At 34.0% G+C, this 18,847-nt stretch overlaps 1 long non-coding RNA gene across 5 annotated transcripts in view; it reads right to left on the reverse strand.

The window, feature by feature from the left end:
- LOC149536450 (uncharacterized) overlaps positions 1 to 18,847 on the reverse strand; it is a 204,123-nt gene that overhangs the window by 40,142 nt on the left and 145,134 nt on the right. Inside the window, exons 1-2 of one of the 5 annotated variants that reach the window (XR_016356914.1) lie at positions 3,034 to 4,563; positions 2,702 to 2,776 (exon numbers count right to left, since the gene is read on the reverse strand). The exons of the other annotated variants lie outside the window; for them this stretch is intronic. This is a non-coding gene — a long non-coding RNA (uncharacterized LOC149536450). Of the gene's footprint in view, positions 1 to 2,701; positions 2,777 to 3,033; positions 4,564 to 18,847 lie in introns of those variants that run through there. 5 annotated transcript variants of the gene reach the window in all.

Raw genomic sequence — 18,847 nt, forward strand, 5'->3', positions numbered from 1 at the left:
CCCCATAATAAGCTAACTCACATGTCTCTGCTAGACTGAGCTAAAAGAGGGGACATGACAGTTGAAGGATGTTCGCATAAAGCTGACTACAAATCTCATGATTCAGGATATCATCGACATACATGAAGTAGACATTCCATTATGGTTACCTTCGAAAGGATTGAACAACTAGATCAAAATAGATGTTGAGCAAAAATTAAAGACAATGATCACGAAATATAATGCTTCGAATGAAGTGACTTTTCTTTAATTGGACTATAACATCCACTTTTTACCGGGTGTTAACTAACTATCATATCAAAGAATTACAAATATTACTTCATTTTCATAGGAAGTCAGTTAAATCAATTTCGTTCATATGAATGAGATTAATGGTTAATAACAGTTAAATGAAATTTCATAACTAAGAATTGAAAACACCATCAATGAATTCACTATGAAAATTAAAATCTACATACCATGGAATTCGAGATCGAATCATTCTAGGGATGCTTTTGCAACCGCCTAGGTTAGTCCACAAATATCAATATTAAATAACAATTGATGACTACCATACATTGCCACTATATCAAATTCAATTGACGATTACCATCAAATAACACTATATCGTTTAGGGCATCACATACAACAGTATCAATTAGGGCATCAATTACCATTGGATCATTTAGGGCATCGAATACCATTGTATCATTTGGGGGCATCAAAACCACTATATCATTTAGGGCTTCAGAACCACTGTATCATTTATGGCTCCAGATACCATTGGATCATTTAAGGCATCAGATACCACTGTATCATTTAGGGCTTCAGATACCACTGTATTATTCTTTTCCTTTTGATTTGCTTAATTATGGCAATAACATAAGATTAGAAAATATGCTCATAATGATTAATCTTATAAATGAAAGACTAAAAATTTCAAAATCTGTCTTTCGCAAATAAATATATTCCACATTCAGTTAGAAGATCAACCGATCTAAGTGGTTGCCAATTATATTGATGATAAGAATTGCATTCATTTAAAGAAATAACTGTAACAATAATACAACTCAATTAATCTTACCTTTTTCTTTAACATACATCATAAAATTAAAAATATATGTTTTTGACAATTGTTTGAATTGCTCAACTTATCTTTATCTGATGTGTGTCTGACATCTTGTGGAGAGGAAAACATTGTCAGGGGCTTAACCACCCAACCTTTAACCATAACTTATCCCCACACAGTCTCTAACGAGAAAGGCCCTTCCTACTCGGAATAGACATGGAACACTTTGTCATCCACTGAGCATCCTGGTTTCTAATCACACCTCTCGACTTGGTAGCAAAAGAATACAATAAACATGATCAAGCATGAGCTATTAAGTAAGATTATTTAATTTATTCAATCATATCTAATTTTCACTTATGTGTTCTTGTAGGTTTCCTCTCACCTCTTCACCTTTACATGGCTATATAGCCAGTGAATCCCTGGTGTTTGGAACTTCTGAGCAATTTGCTCTGTGCATAAATTCTAAAAGGATTCATTGATTAGTAAATCTTATCACAAACTGTGACTTGAAAGAATATGTTCTTGAGACCAGTTGAGAATATTATTGAATTATGATTTCCAAACAAAATATTTTATTTAGGTTTTATTGGATTTAGCAAGCTCTCTTAAGAGGTTCTATTCGACTTTATCTATGATGATTCTGGTTGTTATGAAAGTTAAAATAAATTAATAACAAATGACATGGATCATTCAGCAAGGCTTACAACATAACGTGAGTGAAATCTGAAAAGTGAAGAAGTCTCTAAGCCTAGCTGGCATTATGGAAATCAATTTAAAAAATCAGAATAACACAATTTGGAATGATTAACACATGACCTCATATAAATTTGGAAATGCTTGAGCCTTTGGTAGACGTTGGATATATGCTTTTCTTCAAATGATTTCACAGTGTATAGAGGCAGCTTCAACTTCAGCAAAGAGAAAAATGTATGGCAACCAGTACAAGGATGATAACACTTGTAGAAAATCCTGTGTCTGGCAGAGGTTCGATGGTTGCATATAGTTGGAACTTTGGGCATTGATAAATAGTAGAATAAGGGAGGAGTCAGGTTTAAAAAGGAGGAGCTGAACTTGATTATGACAGTCGAGTGTATAGAAAAAGGCGGAATGTTTTTACTAAATAATATCATAGCACAACAAGGCTGTCGGGTCTATTTAAAAAGATGTGCGCCTCTAAACACGGCTTCAAAATTAAAAGGAATAGTTGTGACCTCTTGGCTTCCATAACTTAAAGAACATTTGCCAAAATAAGAACGCCAAGTGTTTAATCGGTTACAAACAAGGAACAAAATAAAAGATGGAAAAAAAGAGTTGAAAGGTTATAATTCAAATATTATTCTAGTTTATATTTATATATGTACATATAAATATATCAGTGAAATGACATCGTTTTATTATAAGAAAATAATATAATGGTGCCACTTCATTTTTATATCTATATGTACGTATATATATATATATATATATATATATATATATATAATAATAAAATAGTGAAAGATCATTTAAAATCTTTTGAGGTACGTTTTATAATTAAATTAAATTATTTTATGTTTTAAATTATTTATTTAATACCTCATGTATTTTCATCAATTGTATCCTAATGTTCAATTCATTAAATCCTCAACCACAGTGATTCATGATTCATACCCATTTGTCCAATGATGGTGATGCTTCTTTGTCCAATTCTTTTCTGATAATGCTTCCACCCCTTCGATGTGCTTCCTACAAGGAAATTCTCTACAGTTAAATCATATTTCCATAACAAGTTATTTCATCGTAACATTCATAACGGCTAACCGCCTATTCAATTCTAAGAATTCGTAATAAATAATCAACTAGCGTGTTATCTTCACATGAAATTATAATAACTAACCATCTTACGATTTCACAAGATTATAACAAATTTAACTGTCAATTGACTTCATGTGAACCACAATGGCTATATTTTAAATTAGGTCAAAAATTGAGATGTAACATACCATTCCCCTTGTGTTTCATCATCCTCGATGAAATTGAATTGTAACGAACATTATAACGGAGTATTTTAAAAATTGGAATGTAACGTATCATTCCCCTTTGTGTTTCATCTTCCTTGATGAATTCTGCAAATTTAGACACTAAAAGAATATTCCAAATACAAGATGCATATATAGTACCATGATATCATTTCTTTTCAAAATTGGATCAAAATCTAAATCATGATCAAAACTCAAGGTCTATTTTTACTTCAATACTTCCAGAATGATATTATAAAATTAAACACACACTCACCTGAGTTCACTTTACCATACTTGTGGTTACCTCGACATCACTTGAGTTGAACATGTAGGATATTTTATTTCATATTTCTGTCATACTCATGTAGACACTCACCATATCATTAGTTTGATTCCCACATTGATATCTTCATATAAGAGAATTTTTCAGGGTTTAATAACTAAAAGTAAGATAAGTATTCAAAATTGGAATCATTCAATTGGCAAGTTTTAGATCATAACTTGATCACATAGTTCAAGTCACTTATACATACCATTTGGCATATGGCACTCATTAATGAGTAGATCATCATTGCAAACTTATAGATCACCTGAAAAAAATTAATAGATCCATGTTTTTCCATTTATGTAACCTCGGCCTTCATGTCCATCTCATTACAATAACATTTCGTTAAAATAATCATTTCCTAATAGAATATACACTTCATCTCCAAAACAATATACAACAGCTCAGTATGTAAAGGCAACATCACATGTGTATTATACATGTATAGTAGTGTGTCAAAGAGTAAAAACATGATATACTATGCAAGATCATCATACATCTATTCAAGATCATAAGCGTCTGAAACAAATTCTCATAAAAATCTTGTCGAGTAGCTCATCATTCACCTGTAAATATTTGGAAGTTTATCTTTTCCATTTGTGTGACCTAGGTTTTCATGCCCATCTTGTCAGTATAATTGTTTTATGCCAAACAAAAGTTACATTTATATATAAGCATTGATAGTTTCAATTATACAAGTGTGTTTATTCCATACTGGAGCACAATATGGCCTTGTTGATTAATCAACATCAGATAACATCTCATTAAAGTTATCGGAGCTAGTTGGATTGCGCAAGCCTCAGCATTTGGACCCAGTTTAATCTTCTCATTCTCTACTGAGAATAGCCCTCCCTCCTAGGATAAGGCAAATGTACCATTTTGATCCTGCCACCCGAGCATCCTGGTGTTTTAAAATGTCCACACAGTTATGAAATGGTCATGCTTGCATAACTAGCACCACTAACATCAAGTGATCATTAGATGGCAAACATGCCTATAAACTATCTTGGCCAAGGATTTCCGATGGGCTTAACAAGCCGATCACCACCACTCGACTTGCCAATCATATCATTTTCCTTAGTTCTATTTCATCTTTATGATTTTGCAGTTTATCCATTTCATCTCAGCCCTTCCCTGACTATTCTAGATGATTTTCTGGTGTGATTTTTCCAATTTTGACTATAATATCCAGTTATGTAAAATAAATCTTTTTCAGCATTACATTCTCAGTTTTTTTGTTTTTTCCTAGAAACAGTGTTGGGCCCAAGGTTTCAGCATTGAACCCAACGCTCTGATACCATATGTAACATCCACTTTGTACTGGGTGTTCACTAACAACTATCATATCAAAGAATTAAAAATATTACTTCATTTTCATAAGAAGTTAGTTAAATCAGTTTCATTCATATGAATGAGATTAATGGTTAATAATTGTTAAACAAAATTTCATAACTAAGAATTGAAAACACCATCAATGAATTTACTATGAAAATTAAAATCTACATACCATAGAATTTGAGATCAAATCGTTCTAGGGATGCTTTTCCAACCACCCAAGTTAGTTCACAAATATCAATATTAAATAACAACTGACAACTACCATCCATTGCCACTATATCAAATTCAATTGACGATTACCATCAAATACCACTATATTGTTTAGGGCATCACATACCACTGTATCAATTAGGGCATCAATTACCATTAGATCATTTAGGGCATCAAATACCACTATATCATTTGGGGCATCAATACCACTGTATCATTTAGGGCTTTAGATACCATTGTATCATTTAGGGTTTCAGATACCACTGTATCATTTAGGGCTTCAAATATCACTATATCATTCCTTTCCTTTTGATTTGCTTAAGTGTGGCAATAACATAAGATTAGAAAATATGCTCATAATCATTAATCTTATAAATGAAAGACTGAAAAATTCAAAATCTATCTTTCGCAAATAAATATATTCCACATTGAGTTAGAAGGTCAACCGATCTAACTGGTTGCCAATTATATTGACGATAAGAATTGCTTTCATTTAAAGAAACAACTGTAACGATGATACAACTCAATTAATCTTACCTTTTACTTGAACATATATCATAAAAGTAAAAATACCTATTTCTGACAATTGTTTGAATTGATCAAATTATCTTTGTCTAATGTGCGTCCGACATCTTGTAGAGAGGGAAGCATTGCCACGGGCTTAACCACCCAACCTTTGACCATAACTTATCCCCACACAATCTCTAACAAGAAAGACCCTCCCTACCCAGAATAGACATGGAACACCTTGTCATCCACTAAGCGTCCTACTTTCTAATCACACCTCTCGACTTGGTAGCAAAAGAATACAATAAACATGATCAAGCATGAGCTATTAAGTAAGATTATTTAATTTATTCTATCATATTTGATTTTCACTTCTGTGTTCCTACAGGTTTCCTCTCACCTCTTACACCTTTACATGGCTATACACTCCATGAATCCCTAGTGTTTGGAAATTTTGAGCAATCTTCTCTGTGCATAAATTCTAAAAGGATTCATTGATTAGTAAATCTTATTACAAACTGTGACTTGGAAGAATATGTAACCGAATAGGGTCTGGGGTTGATGTCGATTGTACCTACTCTAACTCCACGATAACCTCATCCAACTGTGATTACAACTCTTAAAGAGCCAACTAAGTATATTGAAGAGAGTCCACAGTCACCTCAAGCTATTGGGTAAGCTCAACTACCTCCTCTTTTCATAACGTCTCATAATAGGTGCTACCCCACTCCAAAAGGTAATCCCTATCAGCAACTAACTGAGAGTAACTATGCTTCAAGATCTTGACAGCCTCTTGAAGCCTACGAACCTCTACTACGAAAATACTACTATCACCATGCTCATCTAACACAAGAGCACCCCAACCAAATGTAGCTAGCATCTGACAAATGGAAACATAATGCTCAAGAGCTAAAGAAATGTCACTATCACTCATCTTCAACTGACAAGTCACATGATACCTCTGTAACCCTTGCCATCTATGCAAGCTATTTGTCTCACTAACTGCACTATGATAGGAAACCGAATCAAAACTGCCCACCACAAGATCACTCATTGCATGTCTACTACCGACCTTGCACAACTTTGCATCCAAGATACAACTACTATGTACCTCAATCAACTCCTCATTTGTAAAAATGGAAGCCCTCACAATATCAATATCTCCACATCTCATCTTTCACCTCAAAGGATAGATCCCATAAATACTGATCCAAAGACCCATCCAAAACCTCCTTAGAGTCATCAACTGATACCTAGCAAGGGATATTGTACTTGGCACAACTCATAGCATCATCAAATGTATCATCAGATGTGTCCATACTATCTGCATCCACATCTCCTAATAAAGCCTCAACTACTAACACCTGATACTGCACACATGACTCAACGTCAAGTTGTGATTCAATAACACTAGAGCATGAACCCACATCTACTGACTCTGCTGTAACATACAAATCACCAACATCACAATTGGGTGACTCCATACATGCATTGGTCCCACCTGACAAAGCAGCTACCTCCTATACTGGAGTAGCACTATGATAACTCATATACAAATCTCCAAAAACAATGCCCTCCTCGAGAGAGCCAGAAGTGTCAATAGTAACAACTACATCAACTTTCTCTACACTAGCTGCAACAACTTTGGGAGCTTCAACATGCTGAAGCTCAATGTCGCTATCCACCGAGGGTACTAACACATCTACCGATCTCTGTGAAATGAGTCAATTATCAATGTTGCAGATGGGGCTAGCAAGTGTCGTACTAAATATAGGTACATCAGCATCATGGACACCTGTCGAGGAAAACTCAAGCTTCCTTCCTTGCAACCTCGTGTCGGCCTTCTAAAGGTGGAAATCATATACCTCGCTGCCCTCTCAATTGTCGTGGGATCCGACAAGCTCTCCACCAACCTCTGTTGATGAAGCTTCAATTTCTCCAAACTCTCCTGCAACGCACTCATTTTTATGCCAACTTCCTCATTACTACTGGACACGAATGAAGGGATAACCATAGATGTTTGGTATCAAGAACAGCAAACAACGGACAACAAAGATGACAGCAAACAACAAAGAACAAAGCATGGTATCTCAAGTGGACACAAATGAAAGGATAATCACACATGTCTGCTATCAAGCCATTGTATTTTACATTTTCGAAAATCAATACCCTCAATGGATGAACAGTTCCCAACATAAAGGACTGAAGATGAAATGTGAGTCCTATATGCTTCAAGATAGAAAACTCTACAAGAAAAACTAAGAGGGGATTTACTTGAAATGTTTAGGTCATGAAGAAGCAAGAGAAGTACTAGAACAATACCATGACAACTACAGTACTACACGTGCATAAGTGGAGGCTATAGCCCATTAGATTCTAAGGTAAGGATACTTCTGGCCTACCATTTTCAAGGACACGTATGAACACGTACATTCTTGTCACATTTGTCAAGCAAGTATCAATAGGGGAAGGAACCCGACTGTGCCATTACAACCATTTTTCAAGGTTCACCCTTTTGCCAAGTGAGAGCTAGATTTCATCGAGCCTGTAAACCCACCATCATCTACAGGACATGTTTGTTCTAATAGCTACAGATTATTGCATAGGGTGGACTAAAGCTAAAACTTGTAGAATTGTACTGCAAAAGTAGTCACCAATTTCCTACAAGAACATATTGTGACTAGGTTTGGGATGCCCCCCATTTTGGTTTGAGATAATGGTTTGAGATGAGGATCTTCTACAAATTTCACCCACTTCCCATATACACTTGGAAATTTTTCTCTTATTGGTAGCCACTACCATGAAAGCTTTTATTTTGACTTGGGCTTGAATCTACTTCCTTTGGACTTATTAGTTCATCTTGAAAATGTAGCTTAAAATGATGGTGAAGTTATCTTGAAAGCTCCTTCCTAATAGTCACAAACTCAATTTCTAGCCTATTATGTTTTAATCTAACTTTGAAAGCTTTTGGCTGGAAATAGAAACCTCATCCTTTTTGTGTCATTAATTATTCCTTTGCTGACAAACATTTTTCTAATATATCTATTACTAAGTTGTTTTCTTTGTTGTAGAAGATTTCCATTGAAGATATGATAACATTTAGTTTAGATGTTATTATTTAACATAAAAACAAACTGTTGTTCATACTGATACGTGTCACATGTATAGCTCCATGAAGAAACACATAGGTTTCTCTTGTCATTTCCATCTTCCTGTGATGCATTTTACTATAATGTTTGAATGAATTTTCTCAAATATATTCTTGAATTTAAACATTATAGCTGAAACAACCCTTTTTTTGTCATGTCCCCAAATTTTAATGTAATAATTTAATTTAATTAATTAATTAATTGGTCCCAAAAATTTTATAATATAATAAAAACACCTTTAATTAGTTTCTTTAAACCGAGAGCATCACCCAACTCCTCTAACTCATCTAAGCTCATTGGAATCAATAGTTTTACTTACTATAAATAGTAAGTTCCTCCAATGGAGCCAAAACACACCATAGGCTGTTGGAAAGCCTATAACCACATAACTGAGACCCTCAAATCCTACTGCCTGCTCATGAGGGACGCAATGGTGAATTGACCTAGCCAACTACAAGAATATGCTAAAAAAGGGCTCATTACATTCATGTAAAAGCTACATTTCAAAGAGCAATGGATGAAACGTTTAAGGGGTCGGTAAACAAATGCATATTCATTTACAGGTTGACCTCACGAACATTTCAAAAGAGAGAAGCACCCACATTTTTGACCTGAAGAAATGTTCATTCAAAGTTACAAAAGGGAAGCTCTTGGGCCACATCATTTCTAAACTAGATATTTCAATTGATCTTGAAAGGGTAGAAGAATCATAAAATTGTTGCCCCCTCATAGTCAGAAAATTCTTAAGTCTTTCTTTGTGAAGATTAGCTTTGTAAGAAAATTCATCAACGGGTTCACTGAAATAGTTCGCCCCCACAATGATTTACTAAAGGAAGGAGAAAATACTTACTAGGTTCCTGAAGTCAAGAAATCTTTTGAAGACATCAAAATGGCTATTTCTACTACCCCAGTACTTGTGAATCCTGATTATCAATTGCCATTCAAAGTCTATTGTTTCGCTTCGGAACATTCATGTGCAGGTATCCTCACACAAAAGAAAGATGAAGAAGACGAAAGACCCATCGCATTTATGAGTTTCCTATTGAAGAATACCAAGTTAAATTATCCCAATCTGGATAAATAATTGTTTGCCCTAGTAAACATTGTTAAGGTGTAGCTTCAGTAGAAGTGAAGAACACTATGTGTTTTAAGTATATGATTCTATAATTTCTACACACTCATATATATATATATATATATATATATATATATATATATATATATATATATATATATATATATATATATATATATATATATATATATATATATATACACACACACACACACACACTTAATCATTGTTATATGTATATTAATATATCTATACTTAACCTTGGAGTTTATGATTGCTAACAAATGTTTATATTGATTGGATAAACCAATCAGCAGTCACAATAATAATTAGTTCATGAACCTGTAGGACCATGACCCTACGTGTCATTTGGCCACATAGAGTCATGTCCCTATGGGAACAGAACTTCCCTATATTATTCAATCGCTGATTGAAGAAGAATGTCAATCAAACGACAATGCTCTCTCCTCCTTCAGTGATAACCATGTTTAGAATACAATAACCAGTCGATGAATATACAGTCGATTTTGACATTAAGAATTAGATAGAAAAAATCATCATTGTTTTGAATTGTAATCAAGTTCAGATTCAGAGAACATATATATTATTCAAATAATACTATATCAGTATCTTGCAGTTTATAACCAGAAAAGTAAGAGGAAGATATCTACATCTCTCTATTAGAGATCCTATAATAATTAACATGGTATTAGAGCCACCCTGATAGAGAAATTCAGATTTATAATAACTTCTATATCAGAATCTATATAACCTTAATTCAAAATGGTGAATCATGTAAAGACTAGTAGATATGCTTGAAGGAGCCTTAAATTTTGCATCATGGAAAATTAGAGTAATGATTGTACTATGTGAAATGGAGTTAGAAGAGTTTATAGAGGAAAATAAATCTATGCCAAAAACGATTCAGACAAAACTGTTAACTCTAGAAATTGCACCCTATCTTTGCATCAAAATACCAGACATTTTTGGAGAACATTGGATTAGTTTGAAGGTGTGGGTGACCTAAAAACAAGACTGAACCTTCGGATTCTAGGCCAGTTCCTATCAAAAAATTTCAATGGTATATCACTTGTGAACAGATAACCAGAAAAGAAACTTGTGAGGAAAAGGGATGTGAAAGGATTGATTTAAAACAAATTCTTAGGTCAAATGGAAATACACCAAAAGATTATGATCAAAGCTGCATTTTCTTGAATACGAGACGAAAACTTTTAGCAATGGATATACAAATACAATTTTGGACACATTGATCTACACAAGTATTTCAAAAGAAGACCAAATACTTGAAAGTATTAAAAGAAAATTGATCACATTCAACACCTACAATAACTGGTACAATTTTTGACCTGCATAGAACAATAATAGTCACCCAAGGATGCTTAACGGGACAAATCTTTAAGGTTTCAAGATAACAATTATAAGAAATATCAACCATTAATCTGTATACAAGAAATGACACCAAAAATAGATCTCCAATGCTCAATATATTCCTTTAAGATTATGAAAATACAATTCCAATTTGAGACAATATTGAAGACACAGTGAAAATAACTAAAGGCCTCTGCTCAATACTGAATCCCTTTTACAAGTACAAATGATAGAATATATCAAGAACCTTCTTCAACAGCCAATAAATAACCCTCAAAATGAGGAACCACCTTGGGTCAAAGTCATGGAAAATGGCTCCAAAAAAGGAGTCAATCCTCATAAAAAATGATGACTCATTGCCTAATAACTATGCTAAGTCATAATAGTATCAATGACTCACTCAAAATTCTGCAAAAGACACTCCAACTGATCAGAAAAACACTCAAAATGCCTAGTCAAAGTCCAGATTCGACTTACAACTGATTCCTATATTTATTCCTCACGACTTTAAATGACAATACTAAGTCTTTGAAACTCTTCATAACTCCTAAGACTAAGCATTCCGCACATGTCATATTGACCCATTAATCATAAGGAAATTCAAATTTCCCTTTTTCCCTCTTATTTGCATTTAAGAAATAACAAAAATATTAAAATGACTTATAAATGTCATCTAGTACTTATGTTTTACAATATTGAACCTATGCAAATAAAATAAAAACTTTAAAACAATTAAACTTCCCCCTTTCCAAAACCCACAGCATACTTTTTTTTTAAAATAAAGTAAAAACCATCCAAAGCTATCAGACTTCAATGTTTATCAAATATAATTGAGGGCATTATATTTCATTTGATAACCCCAAAATCCTTCATTTCATATTTTCATCTTCTGGAGAGCTCAAGAAGGAATGTGAAGGGTTTTTGCATTTTCTCCTTGGCCACCATTGTTGAGATCATATTTTCCTCCATCTTCTTGTTTTTCTGTATGTCAAGTCTTCTAAGGGAATGCGGGATTTTTTTGTTACTAGAGGCATCTGGAGTTTGAGCTGCCATGACTGGAAAGAAGAATATCTAAATTTTTTGTTGCAATTTTGCTTACTACTGTCGACATTAATGAAGGTATTTGTTTTTATTTGTTTTTGACACTTTTAGAAACAAACAATGTTTGTTCCGTAGTCATTCTAGGTTTTTCATTTTGCATTTCTAACCCTGCTATTGGAATTATGGGTTTTGGTTGTTTTCTCATCACATGCCCTTATAAATGGAAATTCATTTTTTTTGTTGCTTGTATTCTGAAGGATGTCATTTTTGTTGTTTATAGTCATTGTTGTTGGAATAAGCATTTCATCTGTAGTCGCCATTGTTGAGATCATATTTTGCTCCATCTTCTTGTTTTTCTGTATTTTGTAAAGGGTTTTTGTACCTTGATATATACTTTGCACTTGCGGCTATTATAAATCTGAACCGGGTTCATGCTTGGAAAGACTTAAACAACACTATTCTGCAATTTTACCGATTTTCTTCCTGTAGAAAATGAGTTCATTTCTCTTTGTTCTTCAGCCTATTCTGTAGTCGTTGTTTGATGGAATATTACTGTTATTTCTGCCATTTTCTGCATATGACTTGGATATTTTTCAGGTGACTATATTCTTAGGGTTTCTAAATTGCACTTGTTGTTACCCCTTTGCACACTTTGGTATCTAACCTATATTCTTACCCTGCTGTTTGGAACTATGGGGTTTGCATTTGCTTGCCTACTATAGATTACTCTTGCCGTCATGACTGGAATACAAAGGTTCCATCCCCTTCATTTGTTGTTGGCATGTGATTACTGGACATTACATAGTATTCTTCATTTGGAGGCTGCTAGAACTTTATTTGCAGCCGAGACATATCCTCTTTCTTCTACCCTTTTTGGAGGGAATTTATAGCTTCCTGTTGTTCTCTTGTATTTATATATTACTATCATTGGAGGACGACTGAGGCATAAAAATACATGAATTAGATTATTATTCTTTGCTCTAGAATCTGCTGCTGTTGTTCTGATTTTGAATCCTCATGTTTGTATTTTAAACATCTTTCCTTGCAGATTTTTTCACCTCTGTTAAAAACCTAGCTTTCAGTCATATAATTTCTCTTTTGTTGATAGTGTGATCATGCTCTTTAAACAACAATAGCTCACTGTCTTTATATTTCAGATGGACATATTGTTGATTTCAATCAATATGCATATTAAACCTAAAGCTCTGTTGAAATTCTTTGTACTTGAGCATAATGACTGATGTACTTTATCTTTTCCTTTCTATGCAAGTGTAATGATATGATAATAAAGTAGACAATAATACATGAGATGAGGTTACCTCCATTGCTTAGATTTTTCTTAAAATCTAACCCATTGTGCATGCTTGCAAGACACCGCTGACGAATCAACTCAATGTAGCAGCTAGATATCTAGGCTAAAAGAAGAAGATAACCAGTCATAACATCAGGCAATGGCTGGTCCCTTTGACTCTCTACATCTTTGTTTGCTTTTCCTTTCATGTCTTGGCATTTGCATAGATAGGAAGCATTATTATTAGTAGGCTACTCTCACAGTCAGTTGTGTGAGAGGTATATGTTCATTCAACATATTCATTGATCATTTCATTCTTTTGTAAATATCAGCTGTATATTCAAAAATGAATAATACAAGGACATTTCATATTCTTTCAATATGAATGATAAAAAATTATTCTGCGACTTTGAATATGAATTTGATCTTTCAAAACTGAATTTTAACATGAGTTAAAATTAAGTAACAAAAACAACTTGGAAAAGACACAACAGCAAAGCCATGAAGATCATCATAGATTCACTTAAAGATCACATTCTTCCATCCATAGCAAATCTTAAGATAGCCTTTGAGATGTTCTCCGCTATGAAGAATACTTTCAAAATTAACAGCACAAGCAGATTGCTAACATTGAATCAAGATGAATAATGGAGAAACTATTACGTCCTATTTCCCAAGAATCTCAAAATTGAAAGATCAAATTGCAACCATTGGAAATCAAGGAGATGACAAAGAACTCAACAATATAGTCCTAAAAGGACTACCACTATCTTGGGAGACATTTATTCATGGATTAAGTTCTCCACCAGAAATTCCTAAGTTTGAACAACTCAAAAATGAATGCACTCAAGAAGAGTCAAGATTAATTATGAGAGGAATCATTTCAAATCAAGAGGGAGAAATTCAAGTGCTTCAAATCTGTGCCAATAATAAGGGAAAAAGAAAGGGAATTCATCAAAACAAGAAGGAATTCAAAAAATCATACAAGAAAAGAGACTGGTCCAAAGTACAATGCTTCAAATGTGACAAATTCAGTCACACTCATAATGTCTGTCTGGAATGGAAGAAAATTCAAGCAGCCCTAGTGAAGTTAAGGATGAAAAGGATGAAAATCTTGCATTTTAAGTTGTTGAACAAAGAGATAAAGTGGATTAATTTAAATGAGAATCCCAAAGTGAGCAATCAAAGAGAGAGTGATACATTTCCAAAGTTTGAATACATAAATGACATATGCAATGTTGTACTCAGACCTAAAGATAAATCAATTATCTGTAAATTCAGTTTTTCTCATCAATATAAGAATATTGAATCGGAGATATGGTATGTGCTCAAGTTTTTTTACATAAGTACAAATGAGTAAATAGTGGATATTATTACCAAACCTCTTGCCAAGGTTAAATTGGAATATTTCAGAGGTAAACTTGGTATGATCAAATTGTAATTTTTTTGAATATTGAACTTAAGTTTTAATTTTGTATGTGTGTTTATGCTTCTAACCAAATAGTTGCATCAACTATGTAATGAAAGATGATGATCTCTCATAGACATGTATTCAGAAGGTAATCACTGTAAGGTGACAATCTTACTAATGATAGGCCTGTTATCATGCCACTATTCCAGATACGCCCAAAGTCATTGATTACGAACGTATTATGATCACTATGTTTCTTGATCCAAAGTGCCGAAGATCATAATACATGTTATGATAGTGTTCATAACATTGAGGTTACAATTATTTGACAAGTCACTATATCAAAGTGTTCAAGTCAGAGAATTTGTTCTTTGAATGAATATCATCAATGTTGATATCATTTTTGAGTTCATACAAAATATTTGTTATTTCACTTCTCCCTTGCTAAGAGGGAGTGTTAAAGTGTAGCTTCAGTAGAAGTGAAGAACATTATATGTTTTTAGTATATTATTCTATAATTTCTACACACTCACACACACATATATATACTTAATCATTGTTATATGTTTACTAATATATATCTATACTTAACCTTGGAGTTTACAATTGCTAACAAATGTTTTTTAGATTGGTTTGCTAAACCAATTGACAGTGACAATAATAATTAGTTCATGAAACCGTAGGGCCATGACCCTCTACGTGGCATTTGGCCACGTAGAGTCATGTCCCTACATGATCATGACTTCTTACTTCCCTGTATTATGCAATCGTTGATTGAAGAAGAATATTAATCAAACCGCAATGTTCTCTCCTCCTTCAGCGATAACCATATTTAGAATACAATAACCAGCTGATGCATATACAGTCGATTTTGACATGAAGAATCAAATAGAATAAATCATCACTATTTTGAATTGCAATCAAATTCAGATTTAGAGAACATATATATTATTCAGATAATACTATATCAGTATCTTGCAGTTTATAATAAAAAAAGTAAGAGGAAGATATTTGCATCTCTCTATTAGAGATCCTATAATAATTAACTAAAGCAATCAAGAAGTTTCACCAATTCATACTCTGGAGTAAGATATATGTCATTATACTGGACCCTACAGTCTAATCATTGTTAATGCAGAATGAGCTAGGGGAAAGAAGAGAAAAATGGATGGCCGTCTTACAAGAATTTCATTTAGAAATTCAACCAATGAAGCTAATAAAAGGACAACAGTTAACAAAGATGACAAGGGACAACAAAGAACAAAGCATGGTATCTCAAGTGGACACGAATGAAGGGATAATCACACATGTCTGCTATCAAGCCATTGTATTTTACATTTTCGAAAATCAATACCCTCAATGGATGAACAGTTCCCAACATAAAGGACTGAAGATAAAATGTAAGTCCTATGTGCTTCAAGATAGAAAACTCTACAAGAAAAACTATGAGGGGATTTACTTGAAATGTTTGGGTCATGGAGAAGCAAGAGAAGTACTAGAACAATACCATGACAACTACGATACTACACGTGCATAAGCGGAGGCTATAGCCCATTAGATTCTAAGGTAAGGATACTTCTGGCCTACCATTTTCAATGACACGTATGAACACGTACATTCTTGTCACATTTGTCAAGCAAGTATCAATAGGGAAAGGAACCCGGCTATGCCATTGCAACCATTTTTCAAGGTTCACCCTTTCACCAAGTGAGAGCTAGATTTCATCGGGTCTGTAAACCCACCATCATCTATAGGACATGTTTGTTCTAACAGCTATTGATTATTGCATATGGTGGACTAAAGCTAAAAAATTTAGGAATTGTACTACAAAAGTGGTCACTGATTTCCTAGAAGAACATATTGTGACTAGGTTTGGGATGCCCCCCATTTTGGTTTGTGATAATGGTTTGAGATGACAATCTTCTACAAATTTCACTCACTTTCCATAGACACTTGGAAATTCTTCTCTGATTGGTAGCCACTACTTCCATGAAAGCTTGTATTTTGACTTGGGCTTGAATCTACTTCCTTTGGACTTATTAGTTCATCTTGAAAATGTAGCTTAAAATGATGGTGAAGTTATCTTGAAAACTCCTTCCTAACAGTGACAAACTCAATTTCTAGCCTATTATGTTTTAATCTACCTTTGAAAGCTTCTAGCTGGAAATGGAAACTCCATCCTTTTTGTGTCATTAATTATTCCTTTGCTGACAAACATTTTTCTGATATATCTATTAATAAGTTGTTTTCTTTGTTGTAGAAGATTTCCATTGAAGATATGATAACATTTAGTTTAGATGTTATTATTTAACATAAAAACAAATTGTTGTTCATACTGATACGTGTCACATGTATAGCTCCATGAAGAAAAACATAGGTTTCTCTTGTCATTTCCATCTTCCTGTGATGCGTTTTACTATAATGTTTGAATAGGTTTTCTCAAAAATATTCTTGAATTCTTGAATTTAAACATTATAGCTAAAGCAACCCTTTTTTTGTCATGTCCCCAAATTTTAATGTAATAATTTAATTTAATTAATTAATTAATTGGTCCCAAAATTTTAATAATATAATAAAAACACCTTTAATTAGTTACTTTAATTAATTAAAAACCACCTGACGAGGATAGAATTAGGTATATAGAGGAAGCAAGCTTCAACTGTAGGAGATTAGAACATTACAGTGGTATTAGAGCGATCAACTTTGGGTCAAGATCCCCTCTGGGAAGAAATTTCCTTGGGGTCCAAATCCGCTTCAGGACATTACCGACATTGCCTATGGGTCGAGATCCGCTTTCGGAAGTCGCTGCCTTCGAGATGAGAACCCCTTCTAGTCGAGATCCCCTTCTGATTGAGATTGTCTTCAGGTCGAGTTCACCTTCGAGACATTTTAGCGGTATCAAAGTTGGTGATCTTGCTAGCCTATTGGGATGATTGAGAGATTTTGAGATTGGGATCACACTATGGCGCCAAGCAACGATGGAGAGTGGTGGTTGAAGGCACTACAAAGAGTTGACAAAGAGCTCAGGGAGGGTGTTGATCTTCCAATAGATATATTGGATGTATGTTTGTGTAAGGTGAACCAATTACCTTCAAGATTTATATAGAGAATCCTCAAGCTGATTAAGGATACGTTAAGTAAACCCAAGCTTTTGAGACACCATGACAAGGACAAAAGGTTGGCATTTGTAGCATATCTCAGTGAGGTCTTGAGAATTTCAGCTCCCAAGGCTCTGTATGATGATAAAACCATGATAGAGATATTGCATTTGATAGTTGATAGCTTTTAGAGTCTTGATGACTTCAATAGTGACCCTTTTGGTAGGAGATCTATAATATGTGAGAATTGTGTGAATGTCAAAGTAAGTAACCTTCTCTTCGATCATGAATTGCAAAATTTGGTCCATGATATGTTTCATCACTTCTTGATCACCATCAGTAAAGATCATGATACTAAGATTTTAGTTGCTATGGAGTCTTATGATTTTGTGCATTGAAGAGATGGATGAAATATCCCTACCCATCACATCTATATTATGGGATGTCCATAATCTAGAATGTATCCCCTCTATAGCAGCATATAGATTGGTCAGTAATGTTTTCAAGAATTGTGAAGAAAAACTAATATCTCATTTGTGCAAGTGGGCGAAAATTGATGACAACGATAAAGGTGATGCATTATGTGAGGAGAATGAAGGCATGATTACAGGGCTACTCCAGGAGGATTTGCTAAATCTTTTTACTACACCAACATGGGGAGAACACCTAAAAAATGAAGATGTTGCTTGCATGGATCTTGTGAAGACATAAACGGATCAAGTTGTGCCCACCACCGAAGTTGTGCCCAAGGTTGTGCCTGTCGTCAAGGCACTATCTGTCGTGGAAGTTCTATCAGTTGCCGAAGTTGTGTCCACCATAGAAGTTGTGTCTATTGCTAAAGCTCAATCTTCATCAAGGTTGTTTTTGTGCCCGAGGTTGTGTTCATTATTGAGGTCATGATTGTTGTCGAGGTTGCATCAGTCACCTAAGCTATGTCCATCATTATGGTCATGTTTGTTGCC

Source organism: Cupressus sempervirens, chromosome 10 (genome assembly GCF_028749045.1).
Source record: "Cupressus sempervirens isolate cs-2001-9-10 chromosome 10, ASM2874904v1, whole genome shotgun sequence".
In the NCBI taxonomy this organism is placed as follows: domain Eukaryota; kingdom Viridiplantae; phylum Streptophyta; class Pinopsida; order Cupressales; family Cupressaceae; genus Cupressus; species Cupressus sempervirens.